The 15924-nt window shown below is 47.1% G+C and overlaps 1 protein-coding gene across 1 annotated transcript in view; it reads left to right on the top strand.

Annotated features, from left to right (window-relative positions):
• The window catches only part of MEGF11 (multiple EGF like domains 11), a 387229-nt gene that overhangs the window by 285611 nt on the left and 85694 nt on the right, over positions 1–15924 (top strand). The gene's annotated exons all lie outside the window — the stretch shown is intronic.

Raw genomic sequence — 15924 nt, 5'->3', positions numbered from 1 at the left:
CCCTTGTTATAGCTTATGATTCTTGTTAATGGATTCACTTGTTGAGCAAGTGTTTATTGAGCATCTATTGTATGCCAGATGCTGTCCTAGGTGCTGGGGACACAGTAATGAAGGAAATAACTCCTCCGGGAGCTGACATTCTAGTGGGAGTCCCTGACAAAAAACAAGAAGGTGAAAATAAGTATATGGTACAGTGATTGTATAACATCAGATAGAATAAGTCCATGAAAGAAAAAATAAAGCCAGGGGGATGGAGGAGAGAACTTGGAAAAGATGATCCATGAAGGCCCTCAGGAGGTGCTGTTTGAACAAAGGCCAAAACAGAGGCCTTTACTACTTTTTTTTTTTAATATTGGCGATATTCACTATGTTGCACAATGTATTCTTTTTTAAATTTTTATTTATTTATTTACTTTTGGCTATGCTAGGTCTTCGTTGCTGACGTGGCTTTCTCTCATTGTGGCAAGCAGGGGCTACTCTAGCTGTGGTGCACGGGCCTGTCTCTGCAGCAACTCACAGGCTGTAGGGCGCAGGCTCAGTAGCTGTGTGGTGCACAGGCAAAGTTGCTCTGCAACACGTGGAATCTTTCCAGGCCAGGAGTGGAACCCGTGTTCCCTGCATTGGCAGGTGGATTCTTAACCACTGGGCCACCAGGGAAGTTCCTTTACTGTTTCTTGTCTGTCTCCACTCCTGGACTATAAGCTCCTTGAAGGGACCCTGTATGCTTTATCCCCCACTTGATCCACAGTGCCTGGCACTCAGTAGGCACTCAGTAAAGCCTTATGAAGTGAGTGAACAAAAGGACAGCTGACCAGACCTCCTGCTACTGCAGCAGAAGCATCTTTCCTTCACTTCATCAGCAGATCCCAGGAGCAGCTGGTCCCCGTCCTTTGATAATAACTCTCAATAGACAGGAGGGCCATTTGTCACTCCGCCCTCAGGTCTCCTCTCTCCAGGGAAACTGGAGGTCCTCACCCAGCTGTGATGGATAGAGTGTCCTCTGACTTGCAGGCCCAGCTGGGAGCTGCTCTCAGAGTCCCTCCCTATGCAGCGACAAATGTACCATGACACGTGTGACACAAATAGCAAGATGGGATTGAGTGGGAGACCTCAAATACCAAGGAGACAAGGCATCCTACTGATAGGTGGGTCCTGTGTTGAGTGACCTCACTGGGGATGTGGTACCATGGAGAATGGTGGATGGGATCAGGGCCTAAAGATGTGGAATCTCAGCTCTCCTAAGTAGGCGGGGGTCTTAGGCAAGCGGCTTCATTTCTCTGGCCCTGTGCATCTGAGTAATGTGAGTACCAATGTTTGCTTTGATGACCTGTAAAGTATAGAGGTGCTTTGGAAAGTCAAAGGTGTACAGATAAGCAGAGTTATTCCAGATAACAAGTAATTTGTGCAAAGCCTTTAAAGAATAGTTGCATAAAGCAAGGCAAACCTGCATGTGTTGTCTTTATTGTGAAAATTCTATTTACGCCTGTAATTCAGTGGGTGCCTGTGAGCAGAAATTCAGAGCACACACATGCGCCCCAAGATTCAATGCTTTGTTTCCTCTGGGTTTGCTATTCTCTCCATCACCAAGTCTTTGTCTCTGATAGTTTCTCCAGGTGATTCAGAGATCTCAGCATGTCTAAAATGCAAGGAAGCTTAGGGCTCCTCTAGTGCTGCCCCTTAACTTGATGATGAGGAAATTGAAGGCCAAAGAAGATAGGTGATTTGCCTAAGGCCACACAGGAAGTCTGGTGTCCAGAACCCCAAGAAAGGATGGGGGTGGAGGCTCTCCTTAGGCCTGACATCACTTTGTTTCCTCAAATGACAGTGGAGATTATGGGGTGGTGGTGGTGTTTCAGTTGCTGACTTTTTGCAACTCCGTGAACTTCAGCAGGCCAAGCTTCCTTGTTATTCGCTGTCTCCTAGAGTTTGCTCACGCTCATGTCTATCGAGTTAGTGATTCTATTTAACCATCTCATCCTCTGGCATCCCTTTCTCTTGCTCTCAATCTTTCCCAGCATCAGGGTCTTTTCCAATCAAAACGTGGTCTGCTGGAGAAGGGAATGCCAAACCACATCTGTATTCTTGCCTCAAGAATCCAATGAACAGTATGAAAAGGCAAAAAAGATAGGGGGCTGTTGGGAGGATTAAATGAGATACTACTTATAAAGAACTCAGACAGAGGTTCATCGATAACAGGGCTTACTCTGTGTTAGCTGCTACTGTCCTGACCATACCAGCAAGCACCAACGCCACCACACAGCCATTCTGATCAGTGGGTGCCCTGCCCTACCAGTTATTGAATATCCCTGATGGTTACATTCATCATTCCCAAGTCCCTAGCCTTTTAAGCAGCACAGTAGTTCACAGGACTTCCCAGAAAAGACAGAGAGGGCAGAAACCTTGCCCAGCCTGGTCTCCGGTAAAACCGCCTATAAACCTGCCTTGGTTTGCTCGCATCCCTCCTCTGAGCTGTGTTCTAGCCCGTGCCATTCGGGGTGCTTTTCTGTGGACCCGAAGTTCAGGACTTGTCACTGGCCAATGGTAAGTAAAAACATTGATTGTAAATGTTTAGAAACTTGCAGCCGTTTCGAAAGCACTGTGAGAGCCAAGCCTGCAGTTGGTGGACCCCTCTGCTGAGCAGGACATAGCTGTGTGAGTGTGTCAGAGGTTCATGGAGAGGCCCACGTGGTGTGACCCGCATAGGAGACATGCCCAGGTAGGACCAGGTGTCTCAGATGGGCTGGAAAACAAAACTGTTCCTTCTGCATGGATAGTTTGAGAAGCCATGATCTAGCCTTCTTTCAGTGAAGCGGACTCTTCCGCCTGCTCCCAAACCTTCTGCAGTCGGGCTGTGTGTACCCAGCTCCCCCACTGAGGGCCTCGCTACACAGGAGTTCTCCCTCCCTGCCTTCGCAGCCCACCACTCAGACTGGCCTCCCCTTATTTTCCCACCTATTGAAATCGTATCACTATTTCTAGATCCGAAGCCAAATCCTCTCTCTTCCCTAAGGCCCTCCAAGGTCCCCCACCACCCCCCGATCTCCCAGTGCCCTTTCACCTCCAGCAAGCGCTGCTCCCAGTCTGTCTCACGTGGTCCGTAGCTGCTGCATATGTGCCTGACCTGGGTCACTCTGTGGCCCCTGAGGACCAGCTGGGCCTCCCATTCTTTTGAAGCCCCACCGAGTCTAGACCTTACATCTAAACTCCCACCCCACAGAGCTTCACCAAATTCCCTTTGATCCCCAACCTCGCCCCCAGCTTCTCAGCCCCGGGTTTGCTCTGGAGCTTTGAAAGGGGGGTGAAGGCTGGGCTCCGCTGGGGAGGGTGCCAGCCTGGGCAGCGGGACCCCTGACTGGTCTGTGTGTCTTTGCTGCCTTTGAAAGGCCCTTCCAAAGAGGTAATTCCTTTGTGCACAGACATGATTTATGAGACTATCTAGGCAAATTGTAGAGATAAATGGTCTTTGGGGCTGGGAAGACTCAAAGGCAGTGATGTAGGCAGATCAGAGGGAGCCAGGCAGCTGGGAGCTGGGGCCTCATTAAAGTCTCTGGTATGGGGAAGGAGGCAGGAGGCTTTGAGCAGAGCTGAGGAACCTCAGGCCGGCCCCTGGCCCATTTGGGGCAGCCCCAGCTTACCACCCTGTACATCACTGACTCCACTGCTGAAGTGCCGGAGGTGTAAGTGCTGGGACCACCAAGGTGCATTTATCCAGAGGTGGGTGCTGCCCAGGGCAGAGGCTTTGAGGACAGAGGAGAGTGGCGCGTGAATTCTGGAGTGGGCTCTGGGAGAGAAGGGGGAGGCAGGGCAGGGAGTCCATGCATCAGCACCAGCCTCTGCTCCAGGGACCTCACAGGCCTGGGGTCTCACCCCCCAGCCCGTCACTGATGACCTGGACATCCCCCTTCCACTCTGGTCTCAATATCCTCTGTGTATAAGGACAGCGCAGGTGTAAACGAGTTCCAGCTCTGCTGTGCCTCCCGTCCGATGCTCTCTGGTTCAAGGCCCTATTTTCAAATGTCCCCATCTGAGAAACAGGCCAGAGATCACACTGGCTGTGAGGTGACGGGCGAGTCGCTTAACCACACTGGACCTTGGTTCCTTCCTCTAGAGGATGTGGATAATCATAGCTGTGCTGAAGAGTCATGGTTTACACTGAGCAAGTACCTACTGCAAAGTACCTAACCCCTAGTTTGCTTCCGCATTACCTAACCACACAGTATTGCAGTAGTCTTTGTCTGGAACAGTCCCTATGAAGTTGATAAACTTGATTTCCACACCTTTCCATGTCCTCTCCCCGAAAGCAGGTTAACACACATGCAGATTTGTCCTTCCTAATCTGGAGCCTGGCTCTGCTAATTGCTGCTTGAATGTTCACCGATGACTGGGGTATGAATGGCTGGCAATGCCCCATGATGTCACTGACACCCTCCCCACACACCCTTATACAAACATGGATGATGTGCAGTTTAACGGGGTTGCTGCAGATGCTGAGGAATGGAGTCCTACCAGGGCACGGCCAGGAAGCCTCGGCAGTATCCTGAAGCAGGAGTTCAGGGTGATTTCCAGATGCATCTATCCACAGAAAGATGCAGGGTGCTGTCTCCCCACGCCTGCCTGATATTCTGATGGTGTGATATCCGGCTAAAACGGACTTGCCTGGAGCTGTGCTGGAAGCTGTGGCAATGAAGATGAGGAAGGTCATGAGCAGAAGCCACCGGTTTTGATGCACCTACTGGCTTCGTTGCTCCTCCTGCCCTGTCGCCCAAGACCCAGCCAGCACCCAAGCCCTCTGACCTGACAACGGGCACTCTTTCTAGTTGAAGCTGCCCCAGCAACGGCCTTCCCAGCACCCCTCCACCATGCCCAGTCCTGATGGGCCAGTGTTTCTGTTTGCTTGTCTAGTTCTCAAATCAGCTATTAGAACATAGTGAGTGCTCAAATGTTGTTTGACAAGCAAATAAAGGAGCCTAACTCATCACCCTGAAGCTGGTTTGGGGGGATGGAAAGAGTTTTAGATCAACCTGGCAAGGCAGTTTCAAATCTAGTTGTCCATTGTGATCACAGGTAAAATCTCTTGGCCCCTCTGATCACTTTCCTGACTTGGAAATTGTAGAGGGTACACAAGATGCCCGCTGAAACCGAGGGCTAAGGAAACCAGTCTTTGAACTCTGCCTTTTGGAATTTGGGGTACCTTTCCCCTCAAGGAGACATTTGTCAATATCTGGAGACATTCTTGGTTGTGGAGGAGGGGGGTGCTACCAGCATCCAGTGGGTGAAGGCCAACGATGCTATTAAATATCCTGTAATGCAAAGGGCATTCCCATGACAGAGAATTTTCTGGCCCCAAATGTCAATCATGCTGAGATTGAGAAACTCTGATTTACTTATTTCATGTCTTTGAGCCTCAATTTTCTTAGTTGAAAATGGGATAATAATCCACCTCACATCAGTTCACTTCAGTTCAGTCACTCAGTCATGTCCGACTCCGTGCAACCCCATGAACCGCAGCACACCAGGCCTCCCTGTCCATCACCAAATCCCGGAGTCCACCCAAACCCATGTCCATTGGGTCGGTGATGCCATCCAGCCATCTCATCCTCTGTCGTCCCCTTCTCCTCCCGCCCCCAATCCTTCCCAGCATCAGGGTCTTTTCCAGTGAGTCAACTCATCGCATGAGGTGGCCAAAGTATTGGAGCTTCAGCTTCAACATCAGTCCTTCCGGTGAACACCCAGGACTGATCTCCTTTAGAATGGACTGGTTGGATCTCCTTTCAGTCCGAGGGACTCTCAAGAGTCTTCTCCAGCACCACAGTTCAAAAGCATGGTTTGTCTCAAATCCTCTTTGAAACAAGGCAAGGTATGAAGTAATGGCACAGGTTTAGTAAAAGGATTAGGTGAAACAACCCCTATGAGAATACAGGTGGTCCATAGGAGGCTCACGGGGTTAGGGTTTTGCTGTGTGCGTGTTTAGTCCTCCACCGCGGTGGCCTTTGGTAACCAGTGGAAATGGAGAGGCAGCCTGCATTCCACGCAGCCATGGTGAATTCTGCCTTCCCTTAACAGGAGATGTAGACAGCATGGTTAAATAACAGAGTAACAAATGTAATAAACAGACAAATGTAATAAACAGATCACTGAGAGCTAATGGTCCATCATTATCATCCTGTGCTGTAGGCATCTGTTAGGCTTAGGGACGGTGTCAGGAGATTTGGGTTTTAATCTACAGCACCTTAGTCTATTAATATTTAATTCCAGCCATTTAAGTGGTGGAGAGATAGGGAACAGAGCCATGGCTCGGCTCAGAGCCTGGGTAACCACCTTGAATTTTCCTTTCCACACAAGGGCAAACATACTGTCTACCCTGTCCCCTCTGGCCTGTTCTCAAGTGGGGACAGTGAGCAACAGAGCATAGAATCACCCCAGAATGGGAAGAGGCCCCAGCATATACCTACTGGTGTTTCTTTTTTCTTTTCCACTCTAGTTTCTCACAGGATATTGAATATGGATCCCTGTGCTATATAGTAGGACCTTGATGTTTATCTGTTCTATATACAGTAGTTTGCATCTGCTAACCCCAAACCCCAGGTCAACCCTCCCCCACCCCATGCTGATGTTTCTTACGCTGCAGCTAAAGTTCCAATATTTTGGCTACCTGATGCAAAAAGCTGACTCACTGGAAAAGACTTTGATGCTGGGAAAGCTTGAGGGCAGGAGGAGAAGGGGGCGACAGAGTGTGAGATGGTTGGATGGCATCATTGACTCAGTGGACATAAACTTGAGCAAACCCCGGGAGTTGGTGATGGACAGGGAAGCCTGGCATGCTGCAGTCCATGGGGTCACACAGAGTCAGACACGACTGAGCGACTGAACAACAAATACAGACAGCACTGGCCCTTGGAGGGCATAGTTCTTCTTTGTGCAGGACTGTCCCCGATCACTGTTACAGCCTAATCCCTCCCTCCCCACCTCCAGGCGCCCTCTTGGGGAGGGTGACCCACCCTGAACAAGAACCACTGGTCCAAATCTGTCGTTTTACGCACAAGAACACAGAGGCCCAGAGAGGAGCAGAGTTTGCCCAAGATCGTCCAGCGTTGGCTCCAACCCACCCTTTAATGCTCCCTCAAAACTGCGTCTTGGGTCTGGAAAAAGCAGACGGGCTCAGCCTTTGAGGATTTGCCAGGGCTTTTATTGGGGCCAGTCAGTAGACTAACAGCCTTGCTCACTGGGAAGTGACTTTATTTAGCAGCTGAAATGGTTTCCAGTGGCTGCTGCTCTGTCTCTGCCTTCACGCCTGCTGCTTTGTAAACTCAGGAGTAATCCCATGAACTGGCAGCTCGCCCACTTCTTCTCGGGCTGGGTGGAGGCATGGGGGCCAAGAGGAGCAGACTCCAGGCCGTGGGCCATTCCTGGGATGTGCTCTGACTTTCACTGCTAAGGAGGAGGGTGCATGGGGACCTTGGTCCAGGCTCTGATACAGGCCAGGGCAGCTCAGGGCCACTGGGTTCCAAGCTCCTTTCTACTCTTGACCCTCGCATCAGCAGCCAGTCCTCCTGCTTGTTAAGGCTCAAGATTGCCATTTCTGAAATGGCAGGAACCCTCTATCTCTCCCATCCCCCACCCCTCAGACTCAGCATCCTCCTGCCCATCTCCCTGAGAGGACCCGTGAGAACGCAGATCACCCAAAAGACAGTAGTCCTCACCTGCTGAGCTTTTTAAAATGCCCTGTCCTTGGGCCCTGCCACTCCAGAATAATTATATCAGAATGTCCAGGGCCACATGCAAGCAACGTAGATGTCCATCTGCAGACGAATGGATAAGAAAGCTGTGGTACATATACACAACGGAGTATTACTCAGCCATTGAAAAGAATGCATTTGAATCAGTTCTAATGAGGTGGATGAAACTGGAGCCTATTATACAGAGTGAAGTAAGTCAGAAAGAAAAACACCAATACAGCATACTAACGCATATATATCGAATTTAGAAAGATGCAAATGATAACCCTGTATACGAGACAGCAAAAGAGACACAGATGTATAGATCAGTCTTTGGGACTCTGTGGGAGAGGGCGAGGGTGGGATGATTTGGGAGAATGGCATTGAAACATGTATGTTGTCATATGTGAAACGAATCACCAGTTCAGGGTCAATGCATGTTACAGGATGCTCGGGGCTGGTGTGCGGGGATGACCCAGAGGGAGGATAAAGGGAGGAGGGATGTGGGAGGAGGGTTCAGGAGGGGGAACTAATGTCCAGGGCTGAAACCTAGGCCAGAGAGGTTTTCAAAACCTCCAGGGTAATGCTGGCAAGCAGCCAGGCAGAGAACCACTGTCTGAGGACACGAGTGACTGGGAGGGGGCTCTTGGGTCGCTGGAGAAGGGCTGGCCAAGCACCCTTGTTGGCACAACCAGATGGCCTGTGCCCAGCTCTGGGGTGGATGACTGGTGAGACTTGTGTGCATTTGGGGGACAGGGGAGCTGCAAACAAGAACTCACCCCAGCTCCCCCTGCTGTAACCCACAGGGACCCCAAAGCTAGTAGAGACACCTAAATCTGCTTACATAGAAGTGGTGACAAAAATCAATGGTCAACCAAGTTATTGTTCCTAATAGAGAAAGGCAGTAAAGGCATAAAAACATAGGAAATTGTGCCTTTAATAAGTGATCTTTAGGGACTTATAATCTAAGAAGGTCCTTGAGACACCCATGTTCATAGCACCATTATTGACAATAGCCAAACAGTGAAAAGAACCCAAGTGTCCCTAAAGAGATGCATGGATAAACAAAACACAGCGTATGTATACAGTAGTTCAGTTCAGTTCAGTCACTCAGTTGTGTCCGACGCTTTGTCACCCCATGAATCGCAGCACGCCAGGCCTCCCTGTCCAACACCAACTCCCGGAATTCACTCAAACTCATGTGCATTGAGTTGGTGATGCCATCCAGCCATCTCATTCTCTGTCGTCCCCTTCTCCTCCTGCCCCCAATACCTCCCAGCATTAGGGTCTTTGCCAATGAGTCAACTGTTTGCATGAGATGGCCAAAGTATTGGAGTTTCAGCTTTAGCATCAGTCCTTCCAATGAACACCCAGGATTGATCTCCTTCAGAATGGACTGGTTGGATCTCCTTGCAGTCCAAGGGACTCTCAAGAGTCTTCTCCAACACCACAGTTCAAAAGCATCAATTCTTTGGTGATCAGCTTTCTTCACAGTCCAACTCTCATATCCATACATGACCACTGGAAAGACCATAGCCTTGACTAGACGGACCTTTGTTGGCAAAGTAATGTCTCTGCTTTTTAATATGTTATCTAGGTTGGTCATAACTTTCCTTCCAAGGAGTAAGCGTCTTTTAATTTCATGGCTGCAATCAGCATCTGCAGTGATTTTGGAGCCCCAAAAAATAAATTCTGACACTGTTTCCCCATCTATTTCCCATGAAGTGATGGGACCAGATGCCATGATCTTTGTTTTCTGAATGTTGAGCTTTAAGTCAACTTTTTCACTCTCCTCTTTCACTTTCATCAAGAGGCTTTTTAGTTCCTTTTCACTTTCTGCCATAAAGGTGGTGTCATCTGCATATCTGAGGTTATTGATATTTCTCCCAGCAATCTTGATTCCAGCTTGTGCTTCTTCCAGCCCAGTGTTCCTCATGATGTACTCTGCATATAAGTTAAATAAGCAGGGTGATAATATACAGCCTTGACGTACTCCTTTTCCTATTTGGAACCAGTTGTTGTTCCATGTCCAGTTCTAACTGTAGCTTCCTGACCTGCATACAGGTTTTCTCAAGAGGCAGGTCAGGTGGTCTGGTATTCCCATCTGTCTCAGAATTTTCCACAGTTTATTGTGATCCACACAGTCAAAGGCTTTGGCATAGTCAATGAAGCAGAAATAGATGTTTTTCTGGAACTCTCTTGCTTTTTCGATCATCCAGCGGATGTTGGCAATTTGATCTCTGGTTCCTCTGCCTTTTCTAAAACCAGCTTGAACATCTGGAAGTTCATAGTTCACGTATAAAAGGAATGTAATACAGGTACATGCTACGTTGTGGAACAACCTTGAAAACGGTATGCTCGATGATAGACGCCGGACAAAAAAGGACTAATTTTGTATGATTCCATTTATGTGAAATATCTAGCTGAAGCAAATTCATAGAGACAGAAGATAGATTAAAAGTTGCCAGATGGGAGGAGGGGATGTGGAGTTATTGCTTCATGGTTCCAGAGTTCCAGTTGAGGGTGATGGCGAAGTTTTGGAAATAGCAATGATAGCTGCTTAACACCATGAGTGTCATTAATGCCGCTGAATTGACTGTACACTTAAAAATGATTCAAATGGCTAAATGTATGTTATATAACAATAGAAAAAGTTCAGAAGAAATAAATCATCTGAAGAGGATAAAATTACAGGAAATAGGGCCAGTCATGAAAAACCTGGGCCTTACAACCACCACTCCCACCTGAACCAGTTCCTGACTAAGACCCTTGTGGAAAATAAGGCTCTGTTCTCACATCTTCCTGTGAGTCGTCCACGGTGGCCATCTAAGCCCAGGATGGCCAGGATGGCCACCGACATCCCACGTCCTCTCTTCCATCAATACCAGGCCATGCCCAGCAGGACAGCAAGGGTAAGAGCTCAGATACGTAGTCACTCCCCAGCTGTGTGACCTTGGACAAGATTGTTCACCTCCCTGGCCTCTGTTTCCTAATCTGCAAAATGGGGATATGAATAGCACCAGCTATAAAGGGATTGTTGTGAGAATAAACATAATATTTTTAATGTTATTTTATTGATCTGTAGGCTCCTGTTCTTTTTTTATGTTTATTTATTTATTGGACTGTGTTGGGTCTTAGCTTCAGCATGCGGGATCTTCACTACAATGCACAGACTCTCTAGTTGTGGCACATGGGTTCCAGAGTGTGTGGGCTCAGTAGTTGTGGCACACAGGCTTAGCTGCTCTGCAGCAATGTAGGATCATAGTTCTCCAACCAGGGATCAAACCTGCATCCTCAGCATTGCAAGAGAGATTCTTAACCACTGGACCATCAGGGAAGTCCCCTGTTGTGAGAATTGAGAAATTTTACTTTATGCCTTTATCTTATGGCCTGACATGTATTCATTGCTCTTTCAAGTGTTGTTAGAAATTTGAAAGTATGTCTGTGCTGAAGGTCAGAGGTTGAGAGAGGGATGTAGCCCCTCCCCTGTGGCGGCGGGGGAGCACCCATTCCTGGGTCCCACAGCAGAGAGAGGTCAGCTGGGGAGGCACAGGCTGAGATGGGCAAGAGTTGGCCAGATTAAAGGAACAGGACAGGCCAGGCCACAGACTTCCGGGTGCCCCAAGCCCTCACTCACTGTCCAGAGAATATGCACCCACTTGAAAAATTCATCCAAAGCCAAATATAATTAGGAAGGAGCATCTGTGACTGAAACAGAAAAACAGTCGGTGAGGGGGGTGACATTCCAAGCCAAATTGGAAAGAGTTTGCGATTGTCTGTGAAAGAATGTGAAGTCCTGTTGTAATTTTAATGATGATAGTTTTTATTCACCTTCAACAGGGTAGATAATTGACTTACTGCCTCATTTCTCTGTCATTGTAGGGAATGAGGTGTTTTTAAGTAGACTGTCTAAGATAACTGAAGCTTATCCCTGTGAACCCTAACTTTTTTTTCCCACTTAATCACCCTAGAGAGAATGTCTATGGAATGGATTACACACTTCCTTGCCTCCTTAATCAGAATATTCTAAATTGAATTGAACTACTTCCTGTCAATTTGGATGTGAGAGGTTATTTGCTCTTATGTAGTGACTCCGAGTTACTTTGCTTTTTCAGTCTACAGATGTTTTCTGTTTATTTCATGGGCTCCTACTGTGAATAGAGCTCTTGCTTCTTTTTTTTTTTGGAGCCACATAAAACATACATACACACATATAAATACACCATACATGCATGCACACACACACTCACACACCCCAATCTGTGATCTGAGAACCCAGATCAGGCTTAATGGAACTGCATTTCCATGTTCTTCTCTGATGCCCCGAACTGCCCTTATCATGGCACTTTCACAGCATTCCGTAAATGCTGCTCCCGAGGCTCTGTCTCCACTCGATTGTAACTCCAAGAGGGCGGGACACTTTCTGGCCCTAGCAGGTGTTTGGTAAATATCGGTTGAATGAACGAGTAAAAGATGAAAGCACCAAGTGCTAGTTCATGGTCCTCATGACAATACCAGATCCCTCATCAGAGGCACAGTTCACTTCTTGCTGGGTTTTGGTTGTGACACAGTGAATGGAGGTCCCCTCTGATAAGCGAAATGTAACTGTCTGCCCTGGGATACACCAAGGACTAGCTGGCTCTGGACTCCAGCACTTCAGTACTGAGCCAAGGTCTGAGGGCAGTGACCTGGCCTACCCTTGCCTATAACCTCGGGCAATCACATAATTTCCCTGACCCTTTATTTCCTCATCTGTAAAATAGAGGAATAATAAAATCTAATTCACACTGTTTTAAATGTAACAAGTGAGCATTTAAAATGTGGTGGTTATTATTACTACAATGGAATCACATCATATGTATGTTAAACTCGTGGAAATTTAGCTATATGTGCTTGGCAACGAAAACAGATAGAGAAATGACACACTAGGTAATTCTACTAGTCCTTCCACGCACTGAGTAGATGTTCCAGAGAGAAGGTGACATGGGAGACACATGACTGCTGCGTGCTCCCCCACTCTCTGTCCTGTGAGCCTCTTACAGTGTGAGTGCTGGTTGTAATGATAACTGTACTCAGTTTTTTATGAGATATAATTGACATATAACTTTATATTAGTTTCAGGTCACAGCAAAATGATTCGATGTTTGTATATATTGTGAAATAATCACCACTGTAGGTGTAGTTAACATCACATGTAGTTACACATTTTTTTCTTGTGATAAGAACTTTCAAGATCTTCTCTTTTAGCAACTCTCAAACGTACAATACAGAATTATTAACTATAGTCACCATGCTGTAAGTTACATCCCCTGAACTTACTTATAACTGGAAGTTGGTACCCTTTGACCACCTTGCCCCTTTGACCTGCTGCTTACCTTTGACAACCACCAAAGTGTTCTCTGTATCTGTGGGCTCTCCTTTTGTTCGTTGCTTTTTAGACTCCACGTGTAAGTGAGCTTGTGTGGTATTTGTCTTTCTCCGTCTGACTTACTTCATCAGCTTAATGCCCTCACTGTCTACCCACATTGTCACAAATAGCAAGATTTCCTTCTTTTTTGTGGCTGAATAATATTGTTTTGTATGTGTGTGGGTATACACATATATGTGTGTCTGTGTGTGTCTGTATGCACATTTTCTTTATCCATTCATCCACTGATGAACATTTAGGTTGCTTCTGTATCTTGGCTTGTGTGAATAATGCTGCAGTGATCATGGGGGCACAGATATCTTTTCAAGTTAGTGCTTTCATTTCTTTCAGATAAATGCCCAGGGGTAGAATTGCTGGATTGTATGGTGGTTCTGTTTTTAAGTTTTTGGGGAACCTCCATACTGTTTTCTATAGTGGCTGTACCGACTTACATTGCCACCAACAATGCACAAAAGTTTCTTTTTCTCCACATCTTTGCTGCTGCTGCTGCTGCTAGGTCACTTCAGTCGTGTCTGACTCTGTGTGACCCCATAGACAGAAGCCCACCAGGCTCCCCCGTCCCTGGGATTCTCCAGGCAAGAACACTGGAGTGGGTTGCCATTTCCTTCTCCAATACATGAAAGTGAAAAGTGAAAGTGAAGTTGCTCAGTCGTGTCCGACCCTTAGCAACCCCACGGACTGCAGCCTACCAGGCTGCTCCATCCATGGGATTTTCTAGGCAAGAGTACTGGAGTGGCTTGCCATTGCCTTCTCCGCCACATCTTTGCAAACACTTGCTATTTCTTGTCGTTTGGATAGTAGCTAACCTACCAGGTGTGAAGTAATATCTTAGTGTGGTTTTGATTTGCATTCCCCTGATAATTACAAGCACCTATTCAAGGACCTGTTGGTCATCTGCATGTTTTCTTTGTAAAAACGTCTGTTCAGATCCTCTGTCCACTTTTTAATCAGGTTGTTTGGGGTTGAGTTTTTATTTATTCGTCTTGCTGCTTGGTTGTAAAAGTTCTTTATATATTTCGGATATTAACCCCTTATCAGATATGTGATTTGCAAATATTTTTTCCCATTGGTAGTTTGCCTTTTCATTGAGTTGGTCTCCTTTGCTGCATAGAAGCTTTATAGTTTAATGCAGTCCCACTTGTTGATTTTGCTTCAGTTGCCTTTGCTTTTAGCGTCAACTGCAAAAAATCATTGCTAAGACCGTTATCAAGGAGATTATTACCTATTTTGTCTTTAGGAGTTCTTTGGTTCTGGTCCTACATTCAAGTCTCTAATCCATTTTGAGTTGATTTTTACATATGGTGTAAGATAGAGGTCCAGGTTCATTCTTTTGGATGTGGCTGTCCAGTTTTTTCAACACCATGTATTGAAGAGACTGTCCTTTACCCACTGTATATTCTTGGCCCCTTTGTCGTGAGTTAATTGACTATATATGCCTGGGTTTCTTCTGGGCTGTTTTTCTGTTTTTACACCAGTGTCATACTATTTGTGTTACTATAGCTTTGTTTGAAATTAGAAAGTGTTATGCTTTCTTCTTTCTCAAGATTGCTTTGGCTATTGGACTTGGTTTTTACCTCACTCATTGTAGTACCAAGTGGAAAATGCAGGGTGAGGCCTACTCAGAATTTGGCAGCTCAGTTTGTATGTGTATTGGGGGCACAGTGAAAAAGGGATGAGCCAAGATAGGGTGATTGGGATTCCAGGCCTAGGGTGGTTCCATCTACTAAAAGTGACGGACAGTTTCCATGACTTTGACCACTTGACTTTGGTTAGCAAGTGGGAGGTAATGCAGGAGGATCGGTGGGGCTGATCAAGTGATTCTCCATCAACCTTGTGGTTCCCAAAGATCCCACATACTCATTGGCTCCACTGGAACCTTGTGCTTTTGTCCGTATCCAACACTTGGGTACCATTGTCTGTTTGCTCACACTGAGCCTGCCCCTGGGACACTTTCCCCAATCCCATTCACCTGCCTCCTTTTCTCTCTGAGTGTCTAAACCCTAGAATCACTGGAGCTCAAAGGTCAGTTAATCACCTCCTTTAGGCAGTAGGGTCTCTAGCCACTCCAGTTTGCCCAGCAGTGAGTGGTTTCTCAGAATGAGGGATCTTCCATGGTAACACAGGACATTTTGGTCACTCAGATAGACAAGTGAGACATCTTTTATGGTCCACTTCAGGTGCCATCTCTTCTAGGAAGTTGCCTGATTCCTTAGCTGGGAGCAGTGATTTTCTCCACTGAACATCTCCTAGTACATTATTTATGCTTGTCCTTGCCAGAACTCCACGTGCACCCCTACTCCAGGATTTGAGAGAACGCGGTTGGAGTTGAGGACATCTTGTTGTTGTGTGTCCTGTATGCGTCAGGTGAGGGTCAGGCTCGGAAGTGGCAGCAGGCTGGGAGACCTACCTGAAGACTGCCATGCAGCCCCTCTCCGCAGCCACAGAGTGTGAATTTCTGCAAAGCTGGCTTAGCTATCACTCTGTGAAACATTTAATTACATATAAAGATCTTCAAGGCTGTCTGTCACCTCCCAGGGAAACATTTCTTTTTCCTGCCCCTTCTGAAGTTAGCTGCTTAGAAAGTAATGAGATTGAACTGAAGATGAAGGAGGCAGGGGGTGTCGGCATTAGTGGCAGGGAGACGCAGCGTGAAAGAGAGGTGGGAAGGGTGACGGAGTGGAGCCCAGGGAGGGGCAGGCAGTTTGAAGACGCGCTCACAGGGAGTGAGATGCAAGCCGTGAGACCAAGTGATGTTTCAGGAAGAGACGAGAAAGACGGGAG

Source organism: Moschus berezovskii, chromosome 9 (assembly GCF_049115385.1).
Source record: "Moschus berezovskii isolate FMDL1 chromosome 9, NW_MosBer_1.0, whole genome shotgun sequence".
Taxonomy (NCBI): Eukaryota; Metazoa; Chordata; class Mammalia; order Artiodactyla; family Moschidae; genus Moschus; species Moschus berezovskii.
The sequence above is the reverse complement of the archived record's forward strand: the minus strand, read 5'-3'. Positions and strand labels throughout refer to the sequence as shown.